Source organism: Balaenoptera ricei, chromosome 6 (assembly GCF_028023285.1).
Source record: "Balaenoptera ricei isolate mBalRic1 chromosome 6, mBalRic1.hap2, whole genome shotgun sequence".
In the NCBI taxonomy this organism is placed as follows: Eukaryota; Metazoa; Chordata; class Mammalia; order Artiodactyla; family Balaenopteridae; genus Balaenoptera; species Balaenoptera ricei.
Window position 1 is genome coordinate 92,047,760 of NC_082644.1, and position 27,629 is coordinate 92,075,388.

A 27,629-nucleotide genomic window follows, 5' to 3' on the forward strand; every position below is an offset into this window, starting at 1 on the left:
GCAGCCAGTTGTGATTCTGGTGCTCTCGCAAGAGGGAGTGAGAGCACGTCCTTCTACTCCGCCATCTTGGTTAATCCTCTCACCTATTTTTTTGATGTTTATTGAGTTCTCATTGACAATTCGCTTTGAACATGACAAATATAGCCACTTAAAAGGTCTATCATATCATGGACTAGTCTTTGACCTTAAAAATATTCAGTCAAATGATTTACTTAACATTTATTAAATACATATTTAGTGTAAGTTTTCTCGGTGCTGGGCCCTATGCTGGCATTGAAGTGATGCCACATTTGAACTCTCCCGTGAATGTTATATGACTGTCCTACAAATTTGGGGCTTGTGTACAATACACAGGTTCAGTCAAACATAAGTTTTGTTTAAGCTTACTTAGTGCCGCTTACTTAGTTTTGCTCAGTTTAGGAATCATAACCTTTCCTGTAATTGTGAGAAAGACGTAGAGGAGTGCTCTATGTATCCTTATAGAGAACCTCGGCTGATGGTTGGAAGAGGGTAAGATGGTCATGTGAGTGGGAGCTGGAGTGTGACCACAAATTACAGCAACATATTTCCTCAGGGATTGGGCAGATGTGAGAATTAAAGTCACAGTGACCAAAGGATTTATAGGAGCTAGACTATTTCTCAAAAGTGAGGCTGAAAAAGGTTTAAAAACTATGATTGCCTGGAAGGCTTTTTAACTTAGTACTTTGTCAGTACAACAAAAGACTCTGTGAATGTCTGAATCCATACTCTGGAAAGGAAGATAGTAGAACAGACTTGGCCACACACACACAATAAACACGTGCGATGTCCAGGCCCACACCCTTAGCCTTCTCATTAACTTTCTGGAAGTCCACTTTGAGTGTAGACATTATCCAATGGTTCTCAAGGTAGCATATCTGGGGATGTTTAGTAAATGCCCACTGCTTTGACATACCAACCCGAGACTCCATCGCTCCAGTCTGCAGCCTGAGCTTTCTCCCAGGGTCTGAGCTCTCTGCGTAGAACAGAACAACCTTTCTTCTTCTGTCCTTTTGTGTTACAAGCACACAGGGTTCTCTTGCTCTACAGCAAAGGGGCAGAGGTGGGTACAGGAAAAGAGAAGGTTTAAACTTGGATCCTTTGCCAGCAGATTATCTTCTTGAAAGGTGTTGGAAATGAACATTGATTCAGCTTCCAGCTAGGATACCCAGGTTTTCCTGCTAAACTGCTGAGTATATGACTTTCTGTGGGATAATTATATTTTCTCTGGAACTTCCACCGGCACCTGGAGTCCCTCTTTCCTCCAGGAACTCAGAGCTGCTCCGGGAACCCACCAGGGGAGAAGTGGGTCCCAGCATCACTAGGTCTACAGGGACTTGGGGTTTGACATCCCCTGTAAGAGCATGAAGTAGACCACCAGAGTAAGCCCACCATTTCCTGCCCAGGACTTAGAGTGAACATAACCCCTCCCTGTTGGAATCCCTCCAAAAAAGGACATCACCTACCCCCTCCTACCCTAGGTAGGGAGTATGGACACACAAAATATACATGTGAGCTAAATGTGATTATTTGCATTTCCTTGATTATTTGCCAGATTACACTTTTTACAATCTATAAGTTGTTTGCTTTTGTGTGTGTGTGTGTTTTAAAGATTTATTGATTGATTGATTGAATGATTGATTGCTATGTTGGGTTTTCGTTTCTGTGCTAGGGCTTTCTCTAGTTGCGGCAAGCGGGGGCCACTCTTCATCACTGTGCACGGGCCTCTCACTATTGTGGCCTCTCTTGTTGCGGAGCACAGGCTCCAGATGCGCAGGCTCAGTAGTTGTGGCTCACGGGCCGAGTTGCTCCGCGGCATGTGGGATCTTCCCAGGCCAGGGCTCGAACCCGTGTCCCCTGCATTAGCAGGCAGATTGTCAACCACTGCGCCACCAGGGAAGCCCTGTGTGTGATTTTTTTAATTTGCTTTTTTATTCTGTGTCTCACTCAGTAGACTGTAAGCTCCATGCATAACAAATGAACAAATATTGGTTCAGTGAATAGACAGGTAAATAAACCCTCAAGAAAAATATATCCAACCCCCTTCCTTTCCCCTCACTTGTTCCTTTTCCGAGAAATGAAGAGGAATGAGATAGAGAAGGAACTAGAAGCATTACACCACACTGACCTGCAGGATTAGTACAAGGGCTGCTGTCTATCTTTTAATTGCACCTGGCCTGGAAGAATTAAGCAGAGTTGTCTTCAAACCTTCTAATTCTTTGATTCAGTATTTTTTTTTTCAGTACTCTGGTTTTCTCCAGCTGTGGTTTGATAGTCTTCATATTCTAAGTAATTAGGTAAAGTGCTTTCTTTCTTGGAGCCTGCATGCATTTTCAGAATATTGTTCCAGCAGCCTGAGATGGAATGAGGGGGGTGAGGAGAAAGTGAGGGAAGCATGGGGAATAGAACCCAAGCTTCTACCCCTTAAGTCAGCTTCAGGCTATGTGACATCCGGCCACCCCCACTCACCACCAATGGCGAATACATCAGTAATGGACAGTATCTCAGCATATGAAGTGATCAAAGAATTTCCGATGGAACCATGATCTACATCTTGTCCTTCAGGAATTAGGGGAAGAATTCTGAGCCTATGAGAGAGTTTGAAAATGGAAGGAGTGCTCTTCAAGGAGGGGACAGAATACATATCCAGAAGTAAGCAGTGACATAACTAGGAAAATAGGGCTTCCTGTAGTCTAAGGAGAGGTCCTGAATGGAAGGATGGCAGCCTCATCCTACCTGCAAACATATTTTGTTTGGGTCACACAGTATTTTAACAGGAAACTTTACATGAAATTCCAAGTTCTGATCCCTCTTGGAAAATTGGGAGATCTGGTAACACTGGGATAACATCCCATAATACAGCAATCTCCTGGAGCTGGGAAAGAGCTTCCCCTTTAAACAGAACATAGAGTTTTGGTTAACCAAGACCCATTACTACCTATTACCTTATATTCTCTCAATTTCACTCACTTATATTGGTCCCTGTAGGCTGCGAGATTTCAACTCTGGTCTGTGGGGTAGATTTTAGGATTTTCAAAGGGACAGTACACACTGGATATTTCATTGGCAGAATGGAAGTGAATGGCAGTCACTGCCTGACTCCACCGGAGAGAACCAAAGGCTCTGAGAAGGTGTGTTTCTTGCTTATACATCCTTAGGAGACACATGTATGGAGAACATCTCTTGAACCTGAGCATCTGTTGGTGGTTGAAGACTTCTTGGTAGTGGTGGTGGTGGGCTTTCTGCCCCCTTGTGACAGTTTCCTTTGTCGGCACAAATTTTAGCTTTGCATTTTAGTCAATTTGTGCTGCTCTGTCTGTAAACACTTGCTAGTACCTCTTTTGGACATTACAGCCATTCTTTAATCTTTATTCCTCAACCTTCATTTGTTCCAAATGGCTAAGTATCTCTCTACTGGAAAATTTGCTTAGTCTTAGTAAATGTGTGTCTGTTATTCAGATTAGTTTTGCCAAATCACTGAATATAATCTCCTCAGGGTAGAATAAATTAATACACTTGTAATTCCATTAAGTACTTTTGCCACAGCGGTCAGAAAAAAGGATATAGAAAATTTCTAATGAATCCTTTGGAGTGGTTTTGTAAAACACTCATGCAAATTCTAATTAGTCATAAACTGTAATTTGGTACCTTTCACATTTACAATGATAGATCTCTCTGGCCACTGTCATCCTCCTTAATAGTTCCCCACTTTGGCCTGGCTAAACAAAGAGAAACATCCAATTTGGGCCTGCCATTTCGTCTCTCTATGCTGCCTCATTCACTCCCTAACAATCATTTATTGAGCAAACCCGTTAAGGCCTCGGGTGAGGAAAGAGGCCTGCCCTCAGAGAACTCAGAAACTAATAATCAAGTGAAGAATTAGACCTGTGGGACTCGAGGGGCAGGCTCCAACGTGTAGCCTCAGTGTCCTTGCAACCTGTTAGAAATGCAAATTCACAACTCCCACTCCAGATGTAATGAACCAGAAAGTCGAGGAGTGGGCCCCGTAATCAATGTGTTAACAAGCCCTCCAGGTGATTCTGACATACATAAACCTTTGAGAACCCAAGTGTCTTGTGTTCCATTCACATAAATTATACTCCAAGTTTCTTCATAAAGCTTCCTCAGAAGCGAAACAAATAAGCTAAGGCATGAGGTCCATTGTATCCAAAGAGGCAGAATTTTTTCCTCTGTGAGTTTTTCCTGTCTAGTAGAGCTGTGTGCTGTGTGGCTATTTCAGCATAGATATGTTATAGACAGGACCAACCTTTAAGGTAATTGTAGAGTGAATGAATCACCTGCTCCTTGTCTGTCTCTCTGTTTAGGGTCCTTTCTCAGATTTCTTGGGCATCTTCAGCCCACCAGCACCTCCACAGCCCAATAATCTGTGCTTCTTCCCTTTACACAGTCTCCTTTCCACTGTCTATTGATCAGACATAGAATCGAAGAATTCACAAAGAGGGACTTATGTTTGATCCAAACCATGAAGATGCATAGGGTAAAATCAGCAACATATTTTGAGCAGTTTTTGACAGTGCAGTTTTCTTGCTAGCCAAAGTATTTGATTTCCACATCAAATGAATGTGAAGGAATCTGACCATTCGGGGTTTGTCCATTTTTCAGCTACTGAGATAGTCCCTCTAAGGAATTTCTGCAAATGTGGATTAATTTACCAGTGAGAAGTTTTTTTAAATTTTATCGGGGTGTAGTTGATTTATACCAGTGACAAGTTTTAAAAATAGCACATCAGCTATCTTCTGCATCATGGACTCACTGATCTAATCATTTGTTCTGTTCTCAAGGTTAACACTGATTCTTGCAGGCAATTTGTGCAGTGACTGTTAATCTGGGTTTGAGCTCAGGAATAATGGAGACTTAGATGTGAAAAATGAGCAGTACTTCCTAGAAGTGTAGGGATTAGTTTCATAATCACTTACATTTCCATCAGGTGTAGAATTATTTTTAGAATTATAAAACCAAATGTTATGTACAATTGCTATGTCCTGACAATTGCTTTAAGCTGCATTCATCAACTGTGCTTGCTAACGCTGCAAACAATGGTTAGTGCCGCAATCCCATATACTATGGCATTCTGTCATAGGCAAAAATACTGCTGACTTTGAGGTAGTGGGATAAGAATTGTATGCACCTCACCGAAATTAATGTGACCTGTGGTACTTCTTCAGAGCACTGCAGGGTCATCTGGGAGAAGATAAAGACATGTGTAGGTTATGACACAAGTAGCTTGGAGGCCTCCAGATTCCAATTCCAGGGCACAGGGGCTCCCTGGGCCCTGTGAGGTTCGTGTGGGTAGTGACCAAGTGGTTAGGAACAGACAGGGAAGGAGTCTGTGCACTCATCCCCACCCCTTTCTCCGGAGGCCTCTGCAGGGGGTACTTGACTTGCCATCTTTCTTCCTCTCGTTCTTTATAATGGGCTTAGAGTATAAGAGGATTCATAGTCTCCCATCAATTTTTCCCCAAATTTGGCCTTGTATCCTAGGAATATGATGAAATTTACACATTACTGTTGGCCAGTTTTGCTTGTAAAAATAGACATTTAAAACCTAGAATTTAAAAGAAGAATGCAATTTTCTTCTTTATTTATCTTCACAATTGAGGTGGGCATCCTTCCATTTTTAATCTTAATTAAATTTAATTTTATTTTCATGCTGTAATCATAATTATGGTTTTATGAGCCCCTGGTTAATTTCAGGATTCAGATGTTGCTGCTGGAAGTAATAATTGAACAGACAGGACTGGAGATTTCACAAGTGGTCATCCACACCAGTCAGAAATGAGCTTCATTAAGATAGTGAGAAAGAGAAAAGAACCCTGACACCCATGAGCTGGCAGAGTGCTTTCAGTGAGGTTTTGGCACTCTCCTGCTGCACACAGACAATTTCATGGACATCAACATCAGGCAAGGCCATTCTATGAGTATGATGGATCAAGACGAAAACAAGACCACTCTGAATTCACATCTGAATACAGACAAAACACGAACATCCTACCTCTCAGCTAGTAGGAGTGACTGCTGTCAATTATAGGTTTAGTCTGCCCTACCCTCAGATAAGATTCATTAAGTAATTAAAAAATTATCCCTGCTTTCTGAAAGTACCCAACAGAGATAGAAGCCCACTTCCTTGGACCCTCCTCAAAGCACTCAGTCAAAGCCCCAATCCTAAACCTTGCTAACACCCTTTTTTGTTTTACAGTTTTAAAAAAAAATTTATTGAAGTATAATTGATTTATAATGTGTTAATTTCTGCTGTACAACAAAGTGATTCAGTTATACATATATATTCTTTTTCATATTCTTATATTATTATTATTACTATTATGCTATGGGGATTTAAAGTAGACCTGCTTAGATATAAACCATATAAGAAAATCTATAGTCAGTATTCTTTTTTTAATTAATTTTTATTGGAATAGAGTTGATTTACAATATTGTTAGTTTCTGCTGTCTAGCAAAGTGAATCAGTTATATATATATACATATATCTACTCTTTTTTGGATTGTTTTCCCATATAGGTCATTACAGAGAGTATGGAATATAGTTCCCTGTGCTATGCAGTAGGTCCTAGTTGCTTATCTTTTTCATATATAGTAGTGTGTATATGTCAATCCCAATCTCCCAGTTTATCCCTCCCCGCCCTCTTTTCCCCTTGGTAACCATAAGTTTGTTTTCTACATCTGTGACTCTATTTCTATCTTGTAAATAAGTTCATTTGTACCACTTTTTAGATTTCACGTATAAGCGGTATCATATGATACTTGTCTTTCTCTGTCTGACTTACTTCACTCAGTATGACAGTCTCTTCGTCCACCCATGTCGCTGTAAATGGCATTATTTTGTTCTTTTTTATGGCTAATATGCCATTGTATATATGTACCACATCTTCTTTATCCATTCATCCATTGATGGAATTTTAGGTTGCTTCCATGTGCTGGCTATTGAAAATACTGCTACAATGAACTTTGGGGTGCATGTATCTTTTCGAATTATGGTTTTCTCCAGATATATGCCCAGGAGTGGGATTGCTGGATCATATGGTAGGTCTATTTTTAGTTTAAGGGACCTCCATACTGTTCCCCATAGTGGCTGTACCAGTTTACATTCCCACCAACAGTGTAGGAGGGTTCCCTTTTCTCCACACCCTCTCCAGCATTTATTGTTTGTAGATTTTTTGATGATGGCCATTCTAACTGGTGTGAGGTGGTACCTCATTGTAGTTTTGATTTGCATTTCTCTAATAATTAGTGATGTTGAGCATCTTTTCACGTGCCTCTTGGCCATCTGTATGTCTTCTTTGGAGAAATGTCTATTTAGATCTTCTGCCCACTTTTTGATTGGGGTGTTTGTTTTTTTGATATTGAGCTGCATGAGCTGTTTGTATAATTTGGAGATTAATCCCTTGTCAGTTGCTTCATTTGCAAATATTTTCTCCCATTCTGTGGGTTGTCTTTTCATTTTGTTTATGGTTTCCTTTGCTGTGAAGAAGCTTTTAAGTTTAATTAGGTCCCATTTGTTTATTTTGTTTTTATTTTCATTACTCTAGGAGATAGGTCAAAAAAGATCTTGCTGCAATTTTTGTCAGAGAGTGTTCTGCCTATGTTTTCCTCTAAGAGTTTTATAGTATCCGGTCTTATATTTAGGTCTTTAACACATTGTGAGTGTATTTTTGTGTATGTTGTAAGAAAATGTTCTAATTTCATTCTTTTACATGTAGCTATCCAGTTTTCCCAGCACCACTTATTGAAGAGACTGTCTTTTCTCCACTCTATATTCTTGCCTCCTTTGCCATAGATTAGGTGACCATACGTGTGTGGGTTTATCTCTGGACTGTCTATCCTGTTTCATTGATCTATATTTCTGTTTTTGTGCCAGTACCATACTGTTTTGATCACTGTAGCTTTGTAATATAGTCTGAATTCAGGGCACCTGATTCCTCCAGCTCCGTTTTTCTTTCTCAGGATTGCTTTGGCTAATCAGGGTCTTTTGTGTTTCCATACAAATTGTAAAATTTTTGTTCTAATTCTGTGAAAAATGCTATTGGTAATTTAATAGGCATTGCCCTGAATCTGTAGATTATGTTGTGTAGTATACTCATTTTGACAATACCGATTCTTCCAATCCAAGAACATGGTATATCTCTCCACCTGTGTCATCTTTGATTTCATTCATTGGTATCTTATAGTTTTTTGAACATAGGTCTTTCGCCTCCTTAGATGAGTTTATTCCTAGGTATTTTATTCTTTTTGTTGCAATGGTAAATGGGAGTGTTTCCTTTATTTCTCTTTCTTTTGTTGGTAGTATATAGGAATGCAAGAGATTTCTGTGTATTAATTTTTTATCCTGCAATGTTAACAAATTCATTGATGAGCTCTAGTAGTTTTCTGGTAGCATCTTTAGGATTTTCTATGTATAGTATCATGTCATCTGCAAACAGTGACAGTTTTACTTCTTCTTTTCCAATTTGGATTCTTTTTACTTCTTTTTCTTCTCTGATTGCCATAGTTAGGACTTCCAAAACTATGCTGAATAATAGTGGCGAGAGTGGACATCCTTGTCTTTTTTCCTGATCTTAGAGGAAATCCTTTCATTCTTTCACTGTTGAGAATGATGTTTGCTGTGGGCTTGTTGTATATGGCCTTTATGATGTTGAAGTAGCTTCCCTCTATGCCCACTTTCTGGAGAGTTTTTATCATAAATGTAACACCGTCTTTCTGAGACAACCCATGATAACCCGTGGTGTGCAGTCTCTTACTGCAGTGAGTAACAAACCCAACTTGTTCAACGACAGGTGTGTTCCTGGTAGTCTTTGGCCAGAGAATATTCTATAAGTTGGTTGATTATTTGGTTATGTCCATTCTGGACAATAAATCTGAATTGTACCTCCTTAACCCTGGGCATGGCTTACCAATGCAGCAGCTCTGTCCTTCTCTGACTTCAATTCTTTTGGGAGATTCATTCTTAATGTGTTCATATGCTGAAAAGATTTTAGTCCTTTGAACAGAAAGAGTCACCTTAGAATCTAAAGTGAAAATGTGTATTAGTCAGGGTTCTCTAGAGCAACAGAACCAGTTGGATGGATGGATGGATGGGGTACATATTATTAATTATATTAAACATCTAATATTTACTGCATGTTAGGAACTGTGTTAAGTGCTTTACATAAATTAGCTTGTTTTAATCCTGAGACAAGCCCGTGAGGTAGATGCTGTTATTACCCCATTTTATAGATGAGCAAACTGAAACACAGGTGAATTAACTTGCCCAAGATTACACAGCTAAGGTTCAAATTTAAGTTGTCTAACTCCCCACTCTTTGCTTTAACTTTTACATTTGACTGCCTTTGAGATACCTCCTCTATTTCCCAGAATCTAGACAGTAGTAATTCAGAATGCTATTACCTGGAGTAACATATGTAATTCTAGGAAGGCATAATAATAGTTAGTTATTAAAATGTTGGCATATTTTATTTTATAGTAAGTGTAATTACCAGCCTCATTCTTCTCAGTTACAATAGTTAATGAGTCCAGTGATCAAATTCTTGAGAGTCAGATACTATCATCATATATAACTACAGGTTTCGGAATGTATGAGCAAATATTGTTAAAAGTGTATTCCTCTGTGTTATCGAGGGTCATTGTAAAGTATCGATATATATAGGAAACTGTCTTCTTTGAATAAGATAGACAGAAGGAATGAGAAATATGTGTAACATGAGTACTGAGTACAGGTATATTATGGTGGTGTCAATTGTAATGAGTGTTTCCTTGTTGGTAACAGCTTATTGGGTATTTATATTGAGAGGTACTACTTGATTTGTTGTAGGGTGTTTCACCTCTTCTTTTTTCCAACCATTATTTTCAACCTCCTATGTTTTCTGTCCATCTTAGTCATGAGGGATTTTATTACTCATAGTTTACTTGATCACTCCTTTAATGCTAACTTACCATTTCTTCTACCACTTGTCAGAATTTTTATAATGGTTTAGCCATTTTTACAACTCTTTAAGTCTTCTATTAATGTTAGGTAATAAATCAAGAGCTTATTTGAATATCCAAAAATGCATAAAATATTTTGAGTAAGCACTCAGAAAAAGATATAATCCTTACAAATACTTTTAATAAGCACTATATTCAAAATAAAGTGTATGCTTAACATCATTGATACACTGTAGAAATTCTAAGGTTAATATTAAAATAGTAAATATGCAGAAACATAAAATTTATAAACAGATATTACCTTCCTGTCCCTTAATGTCAACTTTATTAATTAAAAGTCATGGTTTAGACATGATTATAGTATGCTTTTCTGTCTGTTATCTGGAGCAATCATGGGAAAACCTATGACCTCCTGAGCCTTGGGGAAATATTTCTCAGCATTTTGTATGTAGAACGTTCATCAGTTCCTACCTAGTATCATTAGGGTTGCAATTCATTTTCACAATCCTTCCGTTGCTCCTTATTGCCAAACAGATTCTAAGTCTAATGCTCTGTACCTAAGAAGGGAAGCATATTGTGAAAAAGTGAAGGAAAAAGTTTAGTCGTAAGCACCTCAGATGCAAATGTACTATTCTTTTTATAGTATTTACAGAAGGTTAAATACAGACAGAAAAAAAGTATGTGATAATTTAATTAAATAATTCATTTCCTCAGTATTGTATCTCTTATTCTAAACATCTATGACTCTATATATTCATAGAGAAAATTACAAATGTAGGTTGGTTTGGAGAGATGTGTTTGTCTACAGTTTTGATCTGTGAAGAGAATGTATAGCTGAGTCACTCTTGACTATTCTGTGAGGCCTCCAGAAAAATCTGTGAAGAGACGGATGAGGTGACAAGACAGATCCTGGTAAAGAAAGGTTTAGGGATTGCTATCACTGAAGCACTAAAGATTAGGTCAGAAATATTTTTGTTCAAGTTCATTCAAGAATCAATCATTTTATTCTGCAGGGGTGCTGGGGGAAATTACAATTTGACCTGCTGCAGAGGAATCTTTTACCCTTGATGGCTTCTGAATAGCTCCTTGTTCTTCAAGGAGCTTAATAAGCACATCATTGTCCTGCCAACATATCTTGACCCAGCTAGCACAGCAGTACTTTGCCATGTCACATTAATATTTTTAGAGGTCTATTATGTGTGTATATGTGCATATGTATGTGTGTATATGTACAGCTACACACACATATATACATACACATATACTTACTTACTATGTAATAAAATCAAAAGACCAGTAATAACTACTTTCGAACACAGATCTGTAGCTTAAATTTTTCATATAGAGGATCATTGTAAGTTGTTTATTTATTTTTGGCTGCACTGGGTCTTCATTGCTGTGCACGGGCTTTCTCTAGTTGCGTCGAGCAGGGACTACTCTTTGTTGTGGTGCAGGGGCTTCTCATTGCGGTGGCTTCTCGTTGTGGAGCATGGGCTCTAGGCGCACGGGCTTCAGTAGTTGTGGCACATAGGCTTAGTTGCTCCGCAGCATGTGAGATCTTCCCAGACCAGGGCTCGAACCTGTGTCCACTGCACCACCAGGGAAGTCCCGTAAGCTGTTTAAACATTTATCATTTTAAGTTAAAGTCAAGAACATTTACTTGTGAAATATTTTACATTTTTAATTCTATCAACATAATTTATTAAAATTAGTTTGGAAGTCCAAGCCTATGCTATATGAACCAAACAAAAATAAGATAAGCATTGGAAAGACTCTACAAATTATATTACTTTATGGCTTGAAAATTGAAACAAACCAGGCAAACTCTACTCAAATTATGCGTTTTAGTAAAATTGTTTGTTTGAAATAAAAAGTAGTATCCAGAAATAGCCATTTAATAACAAAGAGGTCCCATTTCAGAGCAAGAAACTTGTAAAATACTTAGGAATAAACCTGAGAGATGTTTATGACAAAGTAAGGAAGCTAGAAAGTTTGACTGGAAATTTTACTTGGTAAAGACTTACTTACAAGCTGGAGCTATAATAGGAGGCTGATTAGGAATGTAAGTAAGTTAATTTGTAGCACTAGTTCAATTCTGGCCAAAATCTGAAAAGAATTTTCTTTTCCTTGACAGAGGCTATTCTAAAATTCATTTGTAAAAATAAGCAATCAGGAAGACCAATTGATATTTTGAAAAGAAGCAGAAATGGGGGAGGTACCTGGCTGCATGTCGCTATAAAGCATCAGTAAATAAAGTACAAAGCTGAAGTAGGGTTTCTCAATCGTACTGACACTTGGGCCAGGTAATTCTTTGTTATGGGGGCTGTCCTGAAATTTTAAGATGATTAGCAGCATCCCTGGCCTCTACTCATTAGATGAGTAGCACCTCCTCCTTTGGTTATGATAACTGAAAACATATCTGGATACTGACAGATGTCCCCTGGGGGCAAAATCATTCCTGGTTGAGAACCACTGAGCTAAAGAACAAAAAATACAATCAGAAATTAATGCAACAGAGTTAAAAGTTCAAAAATTGTCCAATTATAGATAAATTTATTTATGACAAAGTAGGCATCACTAGGCAATGAATAAGAAAAATGTTTATGATTGGAATTGTGAGTAACAATTTTAAAATAGATTTGCACAATCAGAGTTCATACTACACATTAAAATTAACATTGTGAATAGAATTAACTATGTATCTGATCTCTGGGGTAGTGGTTGTTGAAGGAAACCATCTAAAAAGTCTATCATATATAAAAGCAAACATCAGTGTTTGTTTTGACACAAATGGCATAATTTAAAAAAACAAAATTACAGACAAGGAAAAACATTTAAACACATTATAACAGATTTAAGATTAATATGTATACCAGGGATCAGCAAAGAGCTAGATAATAAATATTTCTGACTTCGTGGGCAGGGCCAGCTTCATGGGCATATGACCTTCACTTGACTTAATGCTCTGTCATTGCCATTTTGAAATTCTTAATAATCTTTTAACAATGGGCTCCACATTTTCATTTTTTCACCCTTCAAATTATGTAGCCAGTTCTATTTGCAGGCCACATGTTCTCTGTTGAAACTACTCAACTCTGCAGTTGTAGCATAAAAGCAGTCATAGACAATACATGAATGAATGTGGTCATACTTGAATAAAACTTTATTTATAAAAACAGGCAGTGGGCCAGATTTGGCCCCTGAGCCATAGTTTGCCCTTGTCTATACTATACATAAAGTATATAGAAACTGATAAAAAGAACCATAAATGAATGTCCTACTTCAGTAATTTTCAAAGAAATTACTATTAACAAAAGACAACTGCTGAGTTAATACAAACTTAAAATAATGATGAATTTCCATACTGATGAAATCATGGTAAACCTGGTAGCCTCAAAAAGCACTCACAGGGGCATAACTCAGAAAACTTTTTGAAGAATTATAAAAAGGCACCTAGCCTTTGACTCAGTACCTTCACTCCTAGGAATTTATCCCAAGAAATAAGTCAAAATTAGAAAATACAACATGCATGAAGATGTTTACTAGAGATTTATTGTAAAAAGGCGAAAAACTGAAAACAATATAAATATGCTACAATGGAAGTATGCTTAGGTCAAGTATGATCTATTGATTTTTTGAAATAATATATGCACTATCAATAAATATGAGACAGCTACTTGGAAAGTGTTTTTAGTATTCTGCTAAGTGAAAAAAGCAGACAAAGTCAATCAATGCTATGTTTGCAGAAATGTAAAAATTATGCATGGATAATGATAAATTCTGGAAGGAACCAACGAGAGAGCAACTAGAGCACAGCCTTTGAGTTCCAGCTCAGGCTAGTGCTGAGCTGGAGTCCTGGGCCTGTGGTGTTCAGCAGGGCCCCATTTGGCATGACTGTGGACAAGTTGCTTAACTTCTCTAAGACTTAATTTCCTTTTCTTCAAAATAGATGTAATAACATTATACTGTCTATCTCATGAGGATGTTGCAAGACTTAAGTGAAAAGATAGATATGGTATATAGCACGGTACTTTGCACATGGGAAACTTTCAAATGTTAGCTATCATTACTATTAGCAAAGCATGGGAAATTAAAACAGTTTATTTCATTTTTAGTTCAGTTGTTATGATGTTATTTGTGCAGTTAAAGGAACTTCTAACAGCTGTCTTTTAAAATGTAATGATTAAGACTGCAGCAATCTCAGCAGGTACCAAACTAAAACTATTAAAACAGTGACAATAAAAAGACTATTTTGAAGATTTCACCAATAGAAAAGAGAAAAGAATTGCTGAAATTGCTTAGCAACTTATGTAAGACAAGTCACAAAGACAATTGGAATGAGCACAGGGAAGGATAACGAGTGGCAATAATTAAAGCTGCCACCAGATACACACACATGCAAACTCACACACATCTCTGTGTCCTTTAGGGAAGCTGATTCAGTCAACAGAGGAGCAGAGAAAGGGGTAATTATTAAACCAGTCATGTCGCGAACACTGTCCTCCACCCAGCTTCTCCCTCATGGTGAGAGAGCAAGAGAAGTCACATCATCACGTTACTGCTGGGAAGCTTTGCTGTTCACACCTGGTCCGTGCCCCTGTCCTCACCTCTCACTGTAGATGAATGGGGCGTCAAGACACCATGTATGTAGCTGGATGGTCCGGGGGGGTTCCCAGTTGGGTTACTCTCAGCAACTCTGCCCCAGGTCTCAGGGTTGGCATGACACTGAATTTACTCTAGTCACTTGGTGCCAAGAAGCTTCGTGAGAAAAGAAGCATTTAACACAGTAAATCTGGACTTATTCTTCAGCCTCGTGATGATTATCATTGCCCCAAAGGGCCAGGTTATGACTTATAGGACTTCCCCACCTTTTTTCTCTGTCATGCCTGGGAATATCTGTTAGACTGAACCAGGCAGTGTTCTGTTTCCTCACCATGCCAGGATTTGCAAACATCCTCAGTGTGTACACACATATATAATGTAATCTAATCTAATCTGTTTAAGGAGTATAAAACAATACATAACCTAGAGATGGTCAGTAGCTGGTTAATGAAAGTAAGATGCCCTATTCCTCCTAACTCCAAGTTCTCAGCGTTTTAACTGTGCTTCACCTCACAACACTTACAGATGCAGGGAGCACTCCAGTCTAGAGCTTTGCCATGCCCCTACCCCCAGGGACGACATTCATCCTCTTGCTGTGACACTATCATGAGCCCTAGCTGGGCACTCCAGTTTGCACTCTCCAGTGCTCCATAATCTCTATGTTTCCTCAGCTGGGCCCTTAGCTCCCTCATTTACTCTGAAACCCATCAGTCACATGTAGAACTCCCCCAGCCTTGGCACAGGGGCAGGGAATCCCTCTGTTTTCACTCCCGGTGCTACTACCTCACGTGCTCACTCTTTTTTCCTCCTTCATTTCCCCAAAGTGTTTTGGCACAAATAATGCAAATCCAGGCCCAATTTGAGCACTCCCCTGACACCAATAGACCTATCTTCTAGATCTGAGTTTCTTAACCTTGGCACTCGTGACATTTTGGACTGGATGACTGGATGGTTCTTCGTTGTGGGGACTGTGCTGTGAATTGTGAGACGTTCAGCAGCATCCCTGGTCTCTACCTACCAAGTGCCAACCGCAGATCCCCTCCAGCTGTGACAACCAGAAATGCTTGTAGAGTTTGCCAAATGTCCGCTGGGGTGTGTGTGTGTGTGTGAAATAGCTCCTAGTTAAGAGCCACTCTTCTAGATGGTACTTCTGTATGACCTCCTGATCACTCTTATGTACAAATTCCATTTAAATGACCACAGTGATTTAAATATCAATATTCATCACGTATAATTTAAAAGGGAATTATTAAACCCATTTTTCAGGTGAGGAAATTGAGGTTCTATTTGCCAAATGTTAACACAGCTAATAAGTGGTAATATCTGGATTTGAACACAATTCTCTCTAACTACAACTCTCATGTTCTTTCTACTACTTAACAGTGCAAACCAGAGTATTATTTAACTATATATGTATATCTTAGTTTGGACCACCTTGACAACCCACAGAGTGGGTGGCTTAAACAACAACAATTTATTTTTCTTAGTTCTAGATGTTGGGAAGTCAAGGCACTGGCAGATTTGGTGTCTGGTGGGGCCCTACTTCCCGGTTCACAGATAGCTTGTATTCTGCCGTTGTCCTCACATGGCAGAAGGAGCAAGAAAGCTCTGTGGGGTCTCTTTTATAAGGGCACTAATCCCATTCATGAGGGCTCCACCCTCATGATCTAATCACCTCCCAAACACCCCACCTCCAAGTACTATCATAGTGGGGTTTAGGATTTCAACATATGAATTTGGGAGGGACACAAACCTTCAGTTCATAACAATATACATATAACACATGGAGCAGTAAAGTAACAAAGAAAAACATCAAAGATCTACATCAGTTCAGCTGTTATTACATTATTAAAATGCCAAATATCTTTTAGAGTAAATAATTTTCTTATAATTCTGCCTTCTAGTTAAATGGAAAGTAATTTATCTTTGAGGGTAATTAGATTCACAGAAGTTTTCTTTTCCCAACATATTGGGTCTCTCAGTTGAAGCATTACATTACAGATTTCAAACTGATTGGTTCACATAACTGAAAAATCCAGATATTATACTGACCTCAGGTAAGGCTTGATCCGGGTTTCAAACACTTTCACCGAAGACATTTTCCCCTCCATCTTTCAGCTGCCTTTCTTAATGCCAACTTCATTCTCAGCTTCTACACAGCAGATCAAGGCTCTCCCTTTATGGTAGTAGTTCAGGCTTCACAGCTCCATTTTACACCATCCAAAAAGAAGAGAGATTCTTTTGTGGCAGCCCCACAAGAGAAAAGAGAAAAAGGAATCGATTCTCTAAGCCCCAGAAAATATTTGGCTCTCATTGAGTCATATGCCCAGCCCTGAACCAATCGGTGCAGCCAGAAGGTTGGATGTGTGTAATTTGCTTTAGCTCCTCAAGGCTCAACTCTGGACTAGTTGTGGGGTCCATTCCCTTTAAATTAATAGAGCCAAAATTGAGAACCAGTGGTTCCTCAAGGAAAGTTAGGAATTTGTTTCCAGAAGATGGGGAAATGGTTGCTAGGGAGAACCAAATGATATGCTTCTACACCAATTCTGTTAACATGCCTGCTACAGTTAGTAGTTTTCATTATTTCACAACCCCCATCCCACCCAGTTCTATCAATCACAGAGCTTTTACCATAGACATGTTTCCTTTACCTGGCATTGTTGGAAACTCCTTGACAAGTGCCCAGGTACCGTAAGTAGACAGTCTGGTGAACTGACACCCACAGAGCAGGTCTTAGCCTAGGACAGGGCCAGATCAGGGCTCTTGCTTCTTGGCGAGGCCTCCCAGCCACTCCCTATCATTCAATCACAACCTCTCTCGATCATGGGGACTCCAGGGCAAGACTGTTCTCACTGCAAGTAGGATAGCACTTCATTCCTCAAGCAAAGGAAAGGGACTTACTGTTTTTGAGCACCAACTGTGTACCAAGCAAGTGCCACATGCTGTATCATGTCTTCCTACAGCCACCCTGTGAGGTAGGTATGATTATCCCACTTTAAAGATGAGGAAACGGAAGCTCGGGGAGGTGAAGCAGCTTGTCCAAAGTCACACCCCCTATAAGAGGCAGAAAATGGATTCACTGATACGTCTTTCATCCCAAAGCCTGTGCTTTTCATAATCCAAAATGAACCCTCAAGAAAATCAATGAATATACATTTATTTAAAATCTGTTGTTTATCAAGAAATATGCTCAACATTATTTACGTATGAGTAAATATAAAGCATTTCCCCTTTTCCCCAGGAGTGAATGAATGGAAGCGGGAAAAAGAGAGAATAGGAAAGATCAAACCCTTGTGTAATGAGAAGATCCTTAGCCATCCCAGTGGTACACACAGTGCCTAGAAAATCAGCGACCAATGTGTAATAACAAGAGCATCTGAAGCAATGGTGAAGCAGTTTCTTCAGCAGAAGCGCAGGGCGAGACTTCTTTAGGCAGTGACACCGAGTCCCCAGAGAAATTAGCAGTGGCTGGGGCAGCCCTGCAGCAGTGTGGGAATCAAAGCAGCATTTGAGAAAGAGGGCAAGTGGGCAGTATGGATACCAGCCCCATCATAAGGTCTTTCAGCTCTGCCCCCAGATTGGTGTGCCCTAAGGGAATTCCTGCTAGAGAAAGGTGGTACAGCAATACACAGGAAACATGGGTTTTGCTAAAATTCAAACTCTGCAGTCTGGAATAGAACAAACAGGAAGAGCAGTTGCTCATTCCTGGGTTAGCTTGAAAAGCTAACGTAGCTATAACATTTGTGTGTACCCTCCACCTCATAGGGTATTATGTGGATTTCTTTCAGCTCTGGCAAGAATATCGCTTTTAGCCGCATCAAAATGCAACAAACTTTCTACCCAACTCAGTCTCTGTGTACCTTATACCTGTCATCCTAAACCCATGTAAAACTTGGACAGGTTGTGAGTTAAACTCATTCCTTTGCCCATGATTTGTAATACACAGCAGGATGACCCAAAAACAAATAGTCATTTTTCTCCATTATGTGTCTTAAGATTACGGGCAATTGTATATGACTTGGCTTGTTCTGCAGATAGCCTAGAGCAGGGGCCCTCAGATTGGGTTCTGTGGAGAACCAGACCTCTGAGAGAGGGTCTCAAAGATGGCAAGGGGTGGGACCAGGGGGAAGCCTGTGTGCTTCCTCCCCCCACCCCTTCCCCCTGGCACCTCCACTGCACCTGCTTCTAATATTGGAGCTCTACGTGAGATTGTGTCTGCGAATATTTCACTACCAACAAAGGTTTACAAGCCACAGTCCTAGAAGGAAACACCATATTTCTGCCTCTGAAATGTCTGAGTTATTCTCAGAATGACAGTTCCTAAAACAATATGGAAGTCAACAGCTCTGGAGGACACCAGCTATTGGGGGCAAGTGTCCCCTGAATTTGCATGGGAACAAGTGGTTGGTATATAATAGTGCTGGGCGTGACATCCAGAAAATAGAATTTCCAGAACTTTGTGAAGACCATCCATCATAGTCTGAGACACCTCCTTCCCCAATTATTAAATCCTTTTACTAATTCACCTTTGCCCAACAAGAACCTATAGTAAGTTCTAAGTAAAGCATCAGGGCCTTAAGCCTTTGAATTGTCCATCCCGACTAGTAGGGCAGTGAAAGGAGGCTACAGCCTATTTTCCACCTGACCTGCCACCTAGGAGTATTGGGAAATGCATTTAAGACACAGAGTGGGAAAATTTTGCAGTATTTTGCAGTATTTTCTCAGCTCCTCTGAGAAATCACACGACGATTCTAAATTTTACTGAGTGTAAAATGAAACACCCAGTTTAGTTCTGTCCATTTAAAGAAAATTATATATGAATATATGTGAAACATATACATATAATATCTAAATGTATATAACCAAACCAGTACTTCATCATTGCAGAAAACAGGTAGCCAGTTTTTAGTTTGTATTTTTAAAATTTTTCAACAACTTACATAAGAAGATGAAACCCCTCCCCGAATTCCTGTCCTGTTCCTCTTAATGTGTTGGAACCTGCAGCTTGGTATCTGGGTCTAAATCTCCCTCGGTCTTATGAGGATGAAATAACAAAGCCTCTCACCTCCTTAGAAGAGCTATTTTGAGGAATAATAAAAAGTTGCCATTGTGCTTTTAGCCTCTGACAATTGATAAATGTAAGAAGCTGGATAAAGGAGAAAGACTCTACAGAAAGAATTTTCTCTACAAATCAGGTGGTAAATGTCTTTGCTATTGTTAATGGTTACACACTAACAAGGGTTAAAAGTGTTCTGCTAGGAAAATAGTGAGGATTCCAGGGCCATATCCAGGAAGATACAATCCTCTATTGAATTTTGAGCATTTATTTTCGTTCATGGAGGTAAACATAATTAAAAGCTTCCATTTTGATGACTGAATTTTTTTTTTCTTCTCACTGAACCCAAAATTACTGATGTTCAGGCCTCCGTCACTGAGTCTTTGAGGGAGTGTTTTACTTCTTCTTTACAAAGAGGGCATTCTGGTGGCAGTTTTACTTGGGAGAGAAAATACACTGTGGGCTCTTTCCAAGGGCCTGTAGACAGCCTAGGGCGGGCGTTTACAGACACCGTGGAGAAGATCTGTGGGTGTAAAAGACTGTGTTAGCACATTGGGCCTGAATTTGTGCCTGTTGAAGAATCTGTCTTTTGGAGTCATTTGAGGAATGAATTTTACCAGCAATTCCTCCTTAAGTGAAAAGAATCATTGTCAATTCCTTTCGAGCACATGACATCTTTCATGTTTCTTATGGGCCATTCGTGGAGTGAAATATTATCACTGCTCACATTGCTGCTTCCCAAAAATAGAGGGCCCTGCAGACAGATTTAACAAGGGCCATGCCTCACCTGGCTGTGCAGGGCTGATTGGCTCGTTCTGGTCCCACACAGCCCACCCAAAGAAAGAGCCAGACCACAACCACACAAGGATTCACCCACAAACTCCCAGATTTCCAGAACTTCTCATCCCAGTTGCAAAATTTGCCTGTGCAGCTGAACCTAAAGAGGAGCATACGATGCAGACAGCTAGAAGTGAGCAGTTATAGAAAGGCTCACAGCATCAGTGGGAGTGAGAAGCTTCTGGCACGACCTGTCACACCCTATGCTTGCTTACATGCTACATTCACCTTTGGACGCTTCAAACAGCCCCACTTAACATGGTTCCCTCATTGTCCCCTGTACCTGTCTAGCCAAACAATATAACTTAAAAGTGCCAAATAGTATAGATGATGATTATTAAGATGCTTTTATAAAAATGATAGAGCCACTCCTGTTACACCAAACCAGATGCAAATCTTGGGGCTTGGAGGGCGTTTAGGATGAACGCATTTTTTGTAGCTGGGAAAGCTGAGGCCCAGAGGGAGAAAGTCACTTGTCTAGGGTCACACAGTAAGTTTAGTGAGAGAAGTGAGACCCAAACCCATGGCGCCTACTCTCAGTTTAGTGCTCTTCCTCCAGGACCAAAGAGACAACAGCTGCTTTTCATCTCTTACAATCTCATTTCCCAAGTTTACTCTCTGACCTGATGGGTCAAATGTTTGTACTACTGGGCAGGTGTCATGGTAGCTTTTTCTGAAAGTGAATTTCTTGGGGAAATTGTTGCTCATGTGGTAGAGCAATGTATTGGGATGTTTACCCTACACACACACACATATACCCCTCCTCACCCCATTGCATTGTTCCAACACCAAGCAGGCAGCCAGGGGCTCCGAGTACTTTGTTAATCGCAGAGGTATATGCAAGGGAAAAAGAGCTGAAGCTACTTAAACTTACTGACTTTTCTTATCTTTTATCAAAGCTTGTACTCCTTAAAGCGATTATGCTAGGAGACCTGGAGGGACGGGGAAGAAGGTGGGTCTTTGAGGGCCAGCAGAGAGAGGGAGGAGGAGGATATTCCCCAAGGCTAGAAAAGAGGAACAAAATGGATGGGTCTTTCAACTAATAGGACATATATCCTGCTGAGTGGCAGAACTTCTGTGAGTTGGCAAGACCTCACAGGTGATGACCACTTGGGACACCAAAGGAGGCTGGACCTTGGGCCCGGGGGTTCCGAGCCCAGCAGAGATGCCTGTGCCCCAACTGTGACACAGAAGCAGCAGAGCCCCTGGAGCTTAAAGGAACTATGTGAGCTGGATACTGTGAGCTTCAGGGCTACCCAGTATAGACCATCATCCCAAGGGCCTATCTGATGCACTAAGATCCTGTAGAGGAGTCCTAGTAGTTACAACAAATAAATTTCCTGTGGCCCAGTGTGATGGTGGCTCAAACTCAGATATTGACTTTAAAAAAAAAAAGAGATGGGATTCTTTTTTTTAACACCTTAGTTTATAGCCAAGATTTTTACCTCTACATTTGTATTTAAAATCTTATCCAAGCATGGGTATTACACTTGCCTCAACAACTGGAATCCTGGCAACATTATTTTCAGTGTGTGAAAAGACCTAACTTCAAAAGTAATGATTTGCCCCTGGAAAGGTTTATGGTGTGGTGGAGGCTTTGTCTGCCCTGTGAAGCCTTTCCTGACCAGACATACCCTTCTCTGGGCTACTACTACCGTATCTTGTAAATGCATCTCTAATTGCACTTGACCCTCTGTGTATGATTACTTGTGTATAGGACTATGTGCCCTTTCAAACCAGCACAAATGCAGGCATGTAAGAGACCATCAGTAAATCTGTATTATGCTGCAGTCAGAGCTGTGGCTTTCCTATAGCGTTTTCCCTCAAAAGAGTTTCAGAGTAAATTATGGGTCAGTAGCTCAGGCAACACACAATTTCATTTTGAGATTAAAAAAAAAAAAACAAAACACCCCAAACCCGTGCATTCTTCATTTGACCGAATGGAAACAAGAGAGCCCAAATTTATTTAGAAGGTGTGAGGTTTCTAGCTTTTCAATCTTGGTGCTGCTTCTGCTTTCAACTTGGGTCGATTCAACAAACTCAAGGGGAGTACCTAGTATGTTTGGAGCACTTTGTTCCATGAGGAAGTCACACACGCACGTGCACACACACACACACACACACACACACACACTCCAGCTCCCAGCCTACTGGAGAGTGCAGGCAAAACCAATGTAAATGGTGGAAAAAAATCATGTTGCTAATTCCCTTTCCTTCATACCCCTTGTAGGACCCTCTTCCAGGCCTATCATAAGCCCATCTGACTGAAGCTCTGGTACAAATGCCAACCCAGGCCAGTCGCACGCAGTTAGGGGGCAGTCATACGAACTCTGGATTTTGAAAGCAAGGAGTTAGGTTCTAATCCCTTACTTGGATCTTAGTTTCTTCAATTTTTTCATCTGTAAGTGGATGTAATATTTGCCTCAGAGGCTTGGTGACAATATGCTTAAAAGCGCAGTGTAAAAAAAAGTTTTATAAGGAAGTAGAAAGGGTAAATAAAGCCTATTTAATCTATAAATCTAAACACAAAAGAAGAGAAACTGGACAGAAGTTGACAGTTTACTGACACTAAACTTATTAAGTTTAAATTTATTCCTCATTTAAATTTATTAAATTGCAGTGGGACTATTGGTGACGTGATATATTCAGGAGATTATTTAAAAGCAGAACCAATTAAGTTTATCATAAATGCTAGCCAGAAAATGGGCAAGTCATCATCTAAAAGAGTAAAATAGTAAATTCAGTGTAGAGGTGGAAGGTGATTGGACAGGGTTGCAGCTAAATCTTTGGGAGAATGAGTTAGCTGGGGAGGAAAAATAGGAAGTGAATGGAAAATTTCAGGGGAGAAGTACAAAATAAGTGAGCTGAAAGAATCAGATGAGGAAAAATCCCTCCCCCACAAGTCACTATATTATTTACCTAGGAATCAGTATAAAGTGTTTTGAGCTGCAGCCTCCAAGGAGATTCATGTGACCAAATAGGCCATTACCATGACCCGCCCTGTCAAAATCAGCCAGTTCTTAACTCAGAATGAAAAAATGATTAGGTCTGCTTCAAGAAGTTTGTCTTGTTTCTTATTGGGTCAGAGGTTTGATATTGGATCAAAGCCACAATTACACATTGATTCTTAAGCATAATTTTGTATTGAAATGAAAATAAAGTCTATCGGCAATCATTCAGTCATAAAACAGTACAGTGTAAGAATCAATCAATCAATCTGTTTCTTATTTTCCAGTTCATCAAATTTGCCACCCCCAAGATCTTAGAAACAAAAGCTGGTTCTCCTAAGTATCTTATGGCCAATTTGGGGGCACTGATTTAACTCTTCCATGAGAACAAGCAGACTTTTAGTAATTAAAACTTTTTTTTTTTTCCATTTATAAAAGCAATGCATACAAAATACAGAAAAGAAAAAGGAGAAAAAAATCATCCATTGTTCAATCATTCAAAGCAACCTACTGCTAATAATGTGATGTATGTCCTTCCAGTATTTTCCACGCATATTTTATTTCATAGTTGGGATCATACTCTATTTCATATATGGCTTCATTTACTTATCTTAATAATAAAGAGGGCATTTAAAAATGCTTTTTAAAAATAAGATGCCTAAATCTAAAATGCTATGCATTTGAAAGTTTTCATCTCTCAGTTTCTGCACTAAGATTTTAATAAAATCTTTAACAGGAAGTAAAATTCAGCATCAAATCTGCATGTAAATTTAGAGAACCTATTTGGAGGGTCACAGCCAGCAAAGTCAGCAGATTCTAAAGCCTCTCCAATTTCTGTGCCTTGCCAAGTGACTGAAGTGGAGAGGCAATTTGACTATTGCCTTCTGACTTTAATTAATGTTTAATACTGAGCAGCAAAAGTGATCTTCCTCTTGTAAATTCTCATTAAGTTCCTTTTGAATGAGTTAACACCCTGTTTATAAAGATGTGGATATTTTCTCTAATTACTGTAATTTTGGTGACTGCTGTAAAAATCAGTGCTCCATGTCACGCTGTCAGAGATCATTACAGATGCGAGCGTACTTCTCTCCTCCCTCCCCTGCTAAGGATCCAGTTATCTCTGGAACTTAAATGCCTGAAAAGGTTCAATAAAGGAAAGGAGAATCCAGACGTAGCATGCCTCATTTCAAGCCATTCCAGAATAAAACCAAGATGTATTCATCAGGGTGATGAAATGTGGACTGTTTAAAGATTAAGGATGTGGATGCAGAGTTCTGTTACTTATAATAAATTTCATTATTGTAAAATCCAATTCATCCTGCCGAACGGGTATGAATTGAGATGATTTATGCTCTCAGAAACATATTCCCCACTCCTGGTACTTCCTTTTGTGTGGAGAGATATCTATAACGTCTGGCCCCTCTCTCTCCACCCCTTCAGTTGCCCCTCCCCTGGGGTGGAAGTTTCCCTGTTGGTGAGTTTGGAAGAAGACCTGGGCATGCGTAGCTCAGCTTCTTCCGCCTTCCTTCCCCGTGGGAGCCAGGTACCACAGGAAACATGTGTTCTAGTCTGTTCCTCCTATGTGGGGAAGGACTGTGGTTTTCTAGCTCTCTGTGACTGAGTAGGTAAGTCCACCTAAGTCTGTGGCTCAGTATTAGGATATTCAGTTAAGCCACATCCTCTAACCCAACCGTTAGAAGTAACAAGGGACTGTCTTGATCTGACACCTTCTCTCTCTCTTAATTGATCAAAACACTTGGAGGGCTAAAACAGGTGCTATTTACGAAACACAAAAGCTGGTGATTCAAACACAAAAGTGAAGCAGAAACACCACTCTCTTTTAGAGTTGTGTTGTTTTCCTTTCTGTTAGTGTAGGCATCAGGAAGAAATGCTATAAGGGTTTATTAAATTGAGAAAAATATGCCCAACTAGAAATGCATGTTCCAGGAGTTCAGAGTATGGCCCCAGAGGTCAAGGCAAGTTTTATAGAGGAGTACCTAGCCAGTGCTGCCATATACCTAGAAGGGGTTGAATGAAGGTAAAAAGCTGGATGAGCATTAAGGGTGGGTAGGAATTAGGCAGTTTTCCCCTGCTTGAAATAGAATTGAATTAGAGAAAGCTGTAGGTATGTATATGTGTGTTTTGATGTATCCTTCCTTTGTGTTATTCCTTAAGATCTCAGATTTGAAGTCCCAGAATTCTAAGATATAAAGCTAAAAGAATTTTGAGGATAGAGGGGCCAGAAAGATGGGATATCAAAATTTTCTAGAAAGTGTAATAATTCCTAAGTAATTATATCTGCCATCTAGCATTTATGTTATGGTAGATGTAGAAAATTTGCATTTATTTTTATTGTTGTTTAATAATCTTTCTATCCGTGACCAAATGTGGGGCTTGTGTATGTATTAAAGAAAGACAGCTCTTTATCTCATATACTGTGCATTCCAAATCTAAGTATTTTCCTTTTCCCCCAATGCCTTTCATAATTACGTGCTTTTGCCTGTGCCAGTAAAAGGAGAGAGAGAAAAACAGACCAGTATTTGTTGTATTAGAGAAGTTTCGAACACAGAAAGAACTGTTTAATTTCAGTCTCATTACAGCTAAATGAGAGCTGTAAGCACTAGTGATGCTGGTTTACCATGATGGCAATTCAGCTGTCTTCCCAATTCCTAGGACTTGGAAATGCTGAATCTGCAGCTGCTGGGATATTTTTTTCACTCTCAAAAAAAAAAAAAAAAAAAAAAAAAAAAATTTTAAGGCCTCCAGCATCTTTCATTTATATTGGAAAAACCAAATATGTACATGCTGTTCATTTAGAACAGATGACATTCCTATGTGGATTTTTCTAAGAAAAATAGTTTCCCTCTCTGCTTTGATTTGTGATCATTATAAAATGCTCAGAATTACCAAGAGCACTTATTCTCTGAGTCAAGTTCTCCTGCTGATAGAACACCAATGCCCCCTACTGATAAATTTCCCAAAACCTTCCTTTGGAGAATGAGACCAGAAACCCCTCACTTACAACAGGCGTGCTATTCACTGGCCTTGTCTGAAAAGGACGAGTACTTCTGGGGTCATCTTAGTCTGCTTTATTAGCCTCTCATTAGTGTAATTTCCTCTAATTAGTCTTTACTAAAGCAGCTAGAAGTTATTTCATGCTTGGCTGACTTGATTAGAAAAACAATTTTAAAGGTATCAGCAGAGCTTTATACCTGACAAAATACAAACCAGAACTAACATTCGATTATGGTAATGTAATTCCTGTTACATTATGTTTATATTTAATGGGGGAAGTCCCTCCAAATAGCTTCATATTTGTCTTCCTGTATCTTCAGTATTTATAGAATTCAGGCATAGAAAGACTTTAATACCTAATGTTCCAGATTTACTGGAATCCCTTCTAATGTCATCTCCATCAAGTAACTGCTTGGTTTCCCCTAGTGACAGAGAACACACCACCTATCGAAGCAACCCGTTGCATCTTTGAACAATTCTGGCAAAAAGTTCATGGAAAAATTTTTTCTCTTCGGCTTCTAAAATATTGGGCAATTTCTACCCTTCGATTGCTATATAACAACTATAATTCCTCTTAATTCTTCAATATTTTAACAGAACGATCATGCTCTTCCCCTGGCATTCTTCTTTTCCCCAGGAAGAGTAATGTCAACTGTTAGAGAAAAGGCAAATATTTCTATAAATGTGAGATCAAAGGGGCAAAGATTTAGGACAGAATGCCAGTAGAGTATAGAATTCCTATTTTCAAATGATGTACTAATTGTTATTTTCTCTCTCTCTCACACACACACACACACACATCTCACGGTTACCATAATATACTTTAAAAATGGTCATCTTTGAACTTGGTAAAGGAAGCAGGAGACCAATTCGGCTTCTGTGATAGTGTGATTTGAATGTTTCTAAGAAGATCCAATCTCAAGGCTACCTTCATAAATGCCTGGAAATTGTTAGACGTCCCTGCTCAGTCCACATATACTTAAGCAAGCAGTGTTAGACGAGGGTTTCCAACAAGGTTTGAAACTTAGACTGAGGTTTTTTAAGTAGCAAATATCTCACAAGACCACTGATCTTTATAAGATGTTTCTCATCCCACTGAGTTCTGCCCCTTCTCTTCAGGCAGATGCATAATCAAGATGCCTGGTGCTCTCAGTATAACTCACTCCTCCCCTCCTTTTATCTGCAGCCTTAATTTT

The 27,629-nt window shown here is 39.5% G+C and overlaps 1 protein-coding gene and 1 long non-coding RNA gene across 6 annotated transcripts in view; one reads left to right on the forward strand and one right to left on the reverse strand.

Annotated features, from left to right (window-relative positions):
- The window catches only part of PLPPR1 (phospholipid phosphatase related 1), a 282,374-nt gene that overhangs the window by 166,162 nt on the left and 88,583 nt on the right, over positions 1–27,629 (forward strand). The window lies entirely within an intron of this gene.
- Positions 11,277–27,629, reverse strand: part of LOC132367228 (uncharacterized) — a 108,866-nt gene continuing 92,513 nt past the window's right edge. Inside the window, exons 3-5 of one of the 2 annotated variants that reach the window (XR_009503732.1) lie at positions 17,479–17,631; positions 16,630–16,781; positions 11,277–11,590 (exon numbers count right to left, since the gene is read on the reverse strand). This is a non-coding gene — a long non-coding RNA (uncharacterized LOC132367228). Of the gene's footprint in view, positions 11,591–16,629; positions 16,816–17,478; positions 17,632–27,629 lie in introns of both variants that reach the window. The other variant, XR_009503731.1, reaches the window with a different exon arrangement.